The sequence below is a fragment of the Epinephelus moara genome, chromosome 20 (assembly GCF_006386435.1).
Source record: "Epinephelus moara isolate mb chromosome 20, YSFRI_EMoa_1.0, whole genome shotgun sequence".
Classification (NCBI taxonomy): Eukaryota; Metazoa; Chordata; class Actinopteri; order Perciformes; family Serranidae; genus Epinephelus; species Epinephelus moara.
Genome location: NC_065525.1, coordinates 7,518,123 through 7,528,180, shown reverse-complemented (window position 1 = coordinate 7,528,180; position 10,058 = coordinate 7,518,123).

Here is a 10,058-nt window from a genome sequence, read left to right as displayed (position 1 = left end):
TTTTACAGCCATTTAAATCTACACTGTGCTGTGTCAACTGCTGCTCTAATAGGTTTGTAATTTGTTCGCCTTTTGTCTGGTATTTGTAAAGCACATTTAAGTGTGTCCCAGGCATTAAATGTGAAATAAAATTGAAAGCAGGCTGACTGAGCTGCATATGTTGTGGCCACTTGCAGAGCAGACTGAAGGGGATTTGAAGTATTTGAAACACAACGTGCTTTTCTTCAGGGTGGGCCCAATTATTATCACAACAACAGTGACCTCATGCTCCCCAGGCGACAAAGCTGAGTCACTCGCTTGCTCCTCCTCATGTCACACAAATATTTTAGCCTTACACTTGTACATTTTCATGATGGACTGTAAATGAACTTGCAGCCATAAATGTAATATGTCAGCTATGCCTCTTATTTCCTCAAGCGTCATCTACCACTTGACGCATGGAGTTTAAAACATAAATCGCATGCTTCTGCCTTGAGACATGCAAACACTCTCTATTATATACGCAAAGAAAGCTTGTTTGTCTTAATGTCAAAATTGGAGTTCAGGGAAAACACATTAGCCTGTGACTTTATGCCCTTTGACCATAAGGACACTCAGAGCTTAAAGATGTGTGCATTTGACACTTGTAATGAGTTCTTTTTCTGTAAAAACTAATCCAAATTAATACAGTCTTATTCACATGAGGACTGCTCATAACGGATAGATATTGTACATTTCCCTGTTCTTCCTACTTTAGATGTATTCTGAAGTAAATTGGGCATTATATATGATATCTCTCACTGGATTTCTGATGGCTGAAAAATGTGCCAAAACACTGACATGGAGTTCTCATTGTTTTCATTTCATTGGTTCATTGTCTGATGCTGGATTTCTGCATTTAAAGGGATAGTTCAGTTTTTTTTTAAAGTGATGTTGTATGAGGTAATTATCCATAGTCAGTGTATCACATACAGTATATGTCAGTCAGCACTAATAAAATCAATATCTGTTTAAGTGTATGTTGTATTTCGAAAGTTGTACAGCTTTACCTCACCATCAGACAGTGATTTCTGAAGGGGAACTGTAGCCATGATGCTGCTCTCTAAAGGGCAAGACTCCATCAAGAAAAACAGTGAGTTAACATTGCTGAACACAGGAGCTGCTGGTCTACAGCTGCCTCCTTTAGTTAGGTAGTTTGTGTTATTGTGTGACTGGTGAATCTGAACTGTCATTCTCAATGGAGTCTGGTGGCTTTGATGAGAGCACAGATGGGGAACTGAGGTCGTTAACAGTATTCAGAACATGCTGCCTGACGGAAAGGTAAAGCAATAAAATATTTTAAATATAGCACATTTAACACTGTTATAGTTTTTTTTTGTAGGACTTTTTTAGGTGGCTAAAACATGTTTTATTGCTGTCCACGGCAGTACATTGCCTAACTTCCATGTCAGCACTCCAGCCAGCTTCTCTAAACTGGGGGTGTGATGACAGACATCTACTGTACATAAAACACTGACTACAGATCAAAAAATCCGAACTATCCCTTTTAAGTGTAGGTGGCTGTAAAAGTCCACTATGAGACACATACTGGATGACCTCAGAGACCCAAGCTGCCAGTGGCTATTATGCACAAACAGCTAAAGGGGCAATAAGTGGAAATTCATCATTTCTAGACTGAAGGAATTAAAAAATCGCTATGTGAAGAACTAGGGGTGTAATTTCATCTGGAGTATAGCATGACCTCACACACCCTCTCTCTGCGTTGATCTCTAGCCCATTGTTTACAAGCCGGTCCGGCTGCGCGTTCATGTACGTTCATGTGAATCGCCGCCTCCTCCCTCCTCTTGGAGCCCCTGGCCCTCCCTCTCGTATTTTTGAAGCGAAATGGCGGAGAGCGGAATGAAACGTTCACCTTAAGACAAGCAGGATCCGAAATTACCTCTAAAGAAACTATGGTCGTTGGCGAAAAAGTTGTCAGATAAAGAAAGGGACAGAACCCGGATTAACATTGGCCTTGCATTTCCAAGTTCCAAATGTCTGTTTTAATTAGTGTTACACTAACGTTAGGCACATGTCGCTATGTCGATTCAATTAAATTTAATGTTACAATCGTAGCATGGGTTAATGTCCGGAGTAGAGCAGAGGTAGAGGGAGGTGTGGCTCATGACACACTTTGTTTTGGTCTACAGGCAGTGCACAACAGCGAACCTAGTGGTGAAACGATTTCGCTTTTTGCCCCATTTAAGTGATGTTAAACAGAAATAGATTGGAAAGCCCAGTGGCGGTAAAACTCTCCTTTGGGCCAGATCACCAATATTATAAATAAAAGGTCAGCAAAGAGACCCTGTTAAAACACTTTTACAACAGTAAAATGCCTGTGAGGATTCACTGAGAGCTAATCAGAGCTAAAGAGTTTCAATCTGAAATAAGAAGTTACGGAGGTACTGAGGTGACCTCTTGCGATATGTGATTAATTTTTTATCGTTTAAGTTGGACTGTTTCACTATGTCACTGTACAGCTTGAATTTGAGCAAGTTAAACAAAAAAGTCAGCAAATATACCCCGTTTAAACATTTTTATAGTAGTAAAATGTATCTAAGGATGCACTGAAAGCCATGGGCCAGTTATGAGTAGATTGGCCTCTGGGCACAAATATACAAAAGGCCCTACCACCTCCCCTACATTGGAACAAGACACACAGACTTTGTCACTTTTCTTGTTTTTGTTTTGCATCGCATTTGTTGCCATTATGCATTTTTTCGTGGTTTTGTGTCCCTCTGTAATCATTTTGTGTCTGTTTGGTGTAATATTACTCTCTGTAGTTGTTTTGCCCCTTTTGAAGTTATTGTGTGTCTCTTTGCAATTCATTTGCATCTCTTTCTGGTCTGGTTGTGTCTCTCTGTAGTCACTCTGACATTTTGCAGATGAAGGCCAGGGACAGCCCCGACACTCTAGGCCCCTGGGCCTTTGCCCGGTAGGCCAGCTTAGTAATCTACCATGCTGAGAGCTAATCGGATCTGAAGAGTTTCAAACTGAAATGAGAAGCTACAGTGGAGCTGAAGTGACCTCTTGAAATATAAATAATGCTTAAGAGTTTAAGTTGGACTGTTTCAACATGTTGCTCTGCAGCCTGAAGTTGAGCAATTAAAACAAACAGGAAACAGCCAGTCTCATAGTCTCAACTGTCCTAAGAGGGAAGTTGGAGAGTTTTGGGAGTCCTTGGTGTCAGTATTGCTGAAATTGTGTTTACTATACATTCATTTTACACTGATGATCAAATTACCATCAGATCTGTCTTGTGTACTGAGTTTAGAACTTAATGAGGAGTTTGTGCTTTCTGAATCTACGGCCCAAATATATAGGGTGCTACCTGTTGTACTGCACAGGTTGTGAGGTCCTCTGAGGAAGATGTGTGATTTGGAGGTTATATAATACATGAATATGAGATGACCTATGAAAGGAATCACCTCGCTATCTTGCAATGTTGAGACATTTGAAAGACATGAGCAGAAAGGGTCAGAGAAAAACTGAATATATCTGTGGGCCCATACTGCTCTACAAGCCTGAGGGAATGAACACCAAAGGAGGTAATAACCCTGGAAGATGGCATAAAATGAATTTTTCATGTTAGCAACCTTGTGGTTTAAGTTAAATTTTCACAAAATGATGTTTGCCGAGTTCAGATCAGCTAGCTGATTTCATTATTATTGGTTAATCGTTATTGTTAGTTAGTCACTGACTGATAGCTAAGCTAATGTTAGTTTATTTACCTCACATTGTTAATTAACATTAATGTCTGAAAGAATATATGTTTTGAAACTTGAAATTTACAATAAGTGATATGCTAAACCAGTGTTTCCAACCTGGGGGTCCTGGGCCCCACTACAGGTCTCCAAAGCTTCCTGTGGGGTCGCAAGGCCTGATTTTAAGGGATGTAAGACACACACACACAAAAAAAAGATACTGTAGGCCTCATCTATCTCAGCTGCTTTCACTATTTGGGCTAATTATACAGTTTATCAGTTGTCCATTACTGTCACTGTTATGCATTGCATATAATATGGAATATCCATAAAATATGTTACTAAGTCGGGGATTGTCAGTCTACTCAATGACACCCAAGGGGTCCCTTAAGGAAAAAGGGTAGGAACCACTGTCCTAAACAATAAAGCTGATGTTGATGTTATGTTGAGCAATTTCTAGTGCTAACTATGATGGTGAATTTTTCTACCTGCTTGACATCAGCATTTTAGCATTATTTTTGTGAGCATGTTCATTTATTTTCTTATTTATTGGCAGTGTTGGGTAAGGGTTACTTTAAAAGTAATCAAAGTACGTTACTGCGTTACTTTCTAAAAAAGTAACCAGTTACTTTACTGCGTTACTCCCGCCGCACACTCAATCACAGATCTACTCCGACCAGCCTCCCCCTGCAACTACAGCTCCACTCGGTTTATTGTTGTCACTGAAATTTATTTATTTGGATAAGCCCCCTGAGATGCATCATCTTGTTTTAGAGGGGGTCCAAACATATAACACATCATGCAAACATGTATTTGACACATAAAAACAAGACAAAAACAAAAAAAGACACTACAGTTATTGTCATGCCGAAAATAACGTCATTACAACATTAGGAGGCCAAATTGGCTAGTATTAGAACAGCAGCAGTTAATAAGCAGAGATGGGGCATGCACGATGACAGTTTAATTGATAACAGGAGCAGACCGACGCAAAGTAAGAAAACAGGGCAGTCTTAAAAATACCAAATGATGAAATAAATCTAATATTAGCAGGTAGGTTATTCCAATCCACAGGAGCTTTAAACATAAAAGCTCTTTGCCAATTGATTTTTTAGCACAGGGGAAAGAAAAATAGAGTTGGGCAGTGTGTCTGAAGTGATAATTTGATGTGTAGGGAACAAGAAACTGTTTTAAATATGGGGGGTAGTTAAAGTAAATACATTTAAATATGAACTGAAACTAGTGTATCTGTCTTCTTACATTTAAAGATGGCCATTTCAGTCTATTATACATTGTGCAGTGATGACTCAAAAACGGGCAACCAAGAACAAATCTGCAGAGTCTATTGTAGGCTGTGGTAAGTGCAGAAAGGACAGATTTATGGGCATTTTGATAAACAACATCGCAATAGTCCATGATTGGGAGAATAAGTTGGGTGGCAAGTTTCTTATGAACAGTAAACGTAAAACAATTTCGAGAACGATATAAAATGCTGATTCAAAAGTTTGCTTTTTGTAATACATGATTTATATGAGGTTTGAATGAGAGTTCAGGATCTAGCCACACACCGAGATATTTGATACTGTCAACTTTATGCAGTAGTGTGCCGTCATTACAGTTAATTATACAGGAGCTAGCACAAGATTTCAGTTTTTGCCAGGTACCAAAAATCATGAAGTAAGATTTTGTTTTGTTGAGCACAAGCTTATTACATGATAACCATTCTTGTACCAAATTAAAATCAGATTGAAGAGAGGCTTGAATTTGTGATACATCAGGCTGGGATAAATATATGACCGTGTCATCGGCATAAAGTTGAACACAGCAGTTAGTCAGAGTGGATGGTAAATCATTTACAAAGGTAGAGAACAAAAGCGGGCCCAGAGTTGATCCCTGAGGGACACCCCTTTGTTGGATCAAGAAATCGGAATGCTTTCCATTTATGGCAACACACTGTTTCTTTTTTTTTATTTTATTTTTTTTTTATTTTAATTTTATATACTTTATTAATCCCTGAGGGGAAATTCAATTTTTCACTCTGTTTGTCAATTACACACAGGTCCGAACACACACATGCACAAACTGGACCTATACATGCACTAAGTGGAGAGATGTCAGAGTGGGCTGCCCATGACAGGCGCTCTGAGCGGTTGGGGGGTTCGGTTCCTGTTATAAAGGTAAGAGCTAAACCACTGAACTGTATTTAGAGATAGACCAATACTGTGAAGTTTGTCTAACAGCAAATAACGATCAACTAAATCAAAAGCTTTAGTTAAATCAATGAATATAGCACCAGTGAGTTCACCATTATCTGCAGCAGAGAAAACATAATTTGTGAACTTTAGTAAAGCTGTTGTTGTTGAGTGATTAGACCTGAAGCCGGACTGGAATGGTGATAAGATGTTAATAATAGTGAGATAATGGGAAAGTTGACTATAAATTAACTTTTCAAATACTTTGGCGATGGCACAAATAATAGAAATTGTTCTGTAATTATTGGTATCAAGTATATCCCCTCCTTTATGGAGTGGGGTGATACGTGCACATTTCCAGATAGTTGGTAACTCACAGGTGGACAATGAAAGATTAAATAAGTCAGCAAGTGGATACATAATAACGTGGGAGGCTAGCTTGATAAACCTGTTCTCAATACCATCAAGTCCTGCAGAACTGTTCACTTTTAACTCAATAATGGCATTCTGCACTTCTGTTGGAGTAATTTCCTAAATGAAAAAGAATTGGGACAGGGTGAACTATTGCTAAAGGTGCAAGTAGTCAAATAGGATTCAGGTATTAGTGAGGAGCAGACAGTTGAAAAATGCTGATTGAATGTTTGGGCAACAGATAGTGAGTCATGTATTATAGTATCAGCAGCTCTTATTTTGTTAATAGTATGTTTATCCGATGTATTGGTAACGGTTTTAATTTTATTCCAGAATTGCTTAGGGTTCTTAAAGTCAGAGGTGATAGATTCTTTATAGTAATTGGATTTTGCATTACGGGTTTTTGTTTTGCATATGTTACGTAATTGCCTGTATACTTCCCAATCAGCACTATCTCGTGTTCGGCGAAAAGTTGCCCAAGCTTTATCCCTTTGCCTGAAGAGGGTAATAAATTCAGAATTAATCCAAGGGAGATGTTTACCCTTAACTTTAACAGTTCTCCAGGGTGCATGTTTGTCCACAATTTCAGTAAATTCTTTATACAGAAAATCCCATGCATGTTGAACAGAAGGTATAAGCTGGTATCTGTCCCAGTTAATGTCAACCACATCATTGATAAACTGATCTATATTCATTTTCTTATACTGTCTGAGCTGCATTTGCGAAGGAGATTACCCCCCTTAATAAAATGTTTAGCAAAACAGAACGCTTTCCCCTAAGAACTGTAAAACCTCAAGGTGTGGAGAATTGCCCCCAATACAGATTCCTGAATAATTCCCACAAAGTGTCAACACAGCAAAATGGGAATTACATACAAGTTTAAGAAAAACAAGACATTTTATATAAAACAGTCACTTTAAAGTCACACGTCAAAATTATATCATTTGTCTATGACTGAGTCACCATCATTGTCAGGGACCAAGCAGTAAGGCAAGAGACCCTAAAAGTTTCTCGTCATTCTGCTTACTTTATAGTCTTATGACTCTGATCAGCTGTCCTTCTCTTGGGGTCTCTTGACTCTGTGTCAGAGTCCTGCACTGGGTCTGGTACCCGCGGGGACGCAAAAACAGCTGATTTGCGGGTGTTTTTAAAAAAATTTTTTTTTCCCGGGTTCGGATCTGGGTGGAAAAAATAACGTGGGTCAGATCGCGGGTTTTAGATAAACACATCAGTCATTGGTTCGGTAAACTACAGATAACTATCTTGGTCATTATTTACTCTCTGAGGATCGCCTCCGCTATTTCGCAACGGTCATTGATTCAGCTGTTTACACGTGTTTCACCATCTAATAACACAATTTGTGATAGGACGACAGAATCAACATGGCTGCCACCGTCTAACAAGCGCCGCTTCCAAAACAGTAAATAATTATTTAGGTATTTGAGAAATAAGTGGATAAAACGTACAACTATCACTTTATAATGTTTCTGAAGTGTTTCCCTGATGGATTACTTCTCTCCTCGATGGATTCTAAAAACACATGACGGCTCGTAACTGCTGAACGTTGCTCTGGACAGAAAGTAAGTCTATTATTACACATGTAAAGTTCCTTTACATAGATTAAAAGTTTAAAAGCATTAAACGTAACAAACAAGTGCTTTTACACTCGTATGGGAGAAGAACACAGAGTGTTGATGATGGAGCTGAAGTCAGGCTTTTATTGTGAGAGCTACTTCATTCAGGTCGTTGTTTACTTACTGGCACCTTAACTGTGGCGATATGCTGTTCAATATTCAGCCAATATGACCCAAAATGATTACTTTAAATCCGGGTTACGGGTCGGGCTGCGGGTCGTGTTTCAACGGGTCGGACTGGGTTGCGGTACTAATTGGCCTGATGCGCGGGTTTGCGGTTCGGGTGCGGGTTTGTATGTCCCCGGGTCGGGTCGGGGCGGATCTTGAAAACTGGACCCGTGCAGGACTCTGCTCTGTGTTGGTGGCATGTCAATGCCATGTTTCCCCCATGTGTCTATGTTTATGTAGGCCGCAAACTAATGAGGTGAGTGAATGTGCTTTGGAATCATAATACCATGTGTGGTTGTGGCCATCACACACTCCCCCCCTTCAGGACTCTCGCGTGAGAGGTAGTCAGCTGTGACATTGTCCTTCCCTGGGATGTGCTGGATGCTGAAGCAGAAGGGTTGCAGTGCCAGATACCATCGGGTGATCCTTCCATTGGTATCCTTCATCCTTTCCATCCATTGAAGCACCTTGTGGTCCGTCTCCAGGGTGAACTCTCTACCCAGGAGATAGTTCCGGAAAGAGTCGAGGGCCCACTTAATGGCCAGTGCCTCTTTTTCCACTGTTGAATACCGAACCTCTTTCGGGAACAATTTTCGGCTGATGTAGGCAACTGGATGGCGGTCCCCTGGCAGAGAACTGTGGTATAAAGTGGTGATAGAAGCCTGCCATGCCCAGAAAGGACTCTGGAAGGTTGCTGGAGCACCGTGCAACCCAAATGGCAGGACCGTAAACTGGAAGGGACCCCATGATGTTCTGAAGGCTGTCAGCTCCTTGGACCGCTCAGTGAGTGGAACCTGCCAGTAACCCTTGCACAAATCTATTTTGGTCAAGTATTTGGCTTTTCCCAGCCGTTCAAGCAGGTCATCAATCAAGTAAGTATTGCTCGTCCACGTCCTCGTCCTCCAACACCGTTCTGATGATCATCACTTCTGCCTTTCTTTCAGGCCGCTGCACCCACTCCTTCAAGAGATTTATATGCAGTACCTTACTAGGGCGTGGCTGCCCTGGGGTTAATACCTGGTATGTGGTGGGCCCGAGTTTCTTTAGGACCTCAAACAGTCCTTGCCACTTTGCCAACAGCTTATTGTTATCACTGGGGAGGAGCACCAGCACTTTTTGTCCAGGGTTGAAGGGTCTCTGCTGGGCTGTCTGATCATACCAGAACTTCTGCTGTCGCTGGGCCTCCGCCATGTGTGATTGGGGAAGCTCATTCATTTTCTCCAGTTGGTCTCTCATCTGGACAACATAGGATACAATGTTAACAGATTCCACCTTCCTCCTGTCTCCCTCCCAAATCTCCCTCAGCAGTGAGAGAGGCCCTCGTACTTCATGCCCGTACAAAAGTTCAAATGGCCAGAAGCCAGTAGAGGCTTGGGGTACTTCCCTGTATGCAAAGAGCAGGTATGGCTGCCACTGATCCCAGTCTGTACCACTGTCATTCACAAACTTCCGAAGCATCTGCTTCAGGGTCTGGTTAAAGTGCTCTGTGAGTCCATCAGTTTGGGGATGATATGGCGTGGTCCTCAGGCTCCTAATACCAAGTAACTGATACACCTGTTTCAGCAGAGTAGACATGAAGTTAGTTCCTTGATCAGTCAATATTTCATGAGGGAAGCCTACTCTGGACAAGAACTGCACCAAACAGAAAGCAACTGACTTTGCTTTTATGGATTTCAAAGGAAAAACTTCTGGGTACTTTGTAGCATTCAATTCAAATAAACACAATAAGTTTGTGCTCTAGAAAAGGATCAGCACTCAGTGAATAACCTCCTAAGCCCTATGATAAGCTATTATGGCAAGGCTTAACTATACAGACCAGTAAGCAGTGATAACTAACATGTCTTTGGGTCATCGGGTGGGAACCTCCTTTCACCAGTGTTTCGTCTAGTTGGTCCCACGACACCTCCAGGAGGCTAGACAGTGATCTCTGG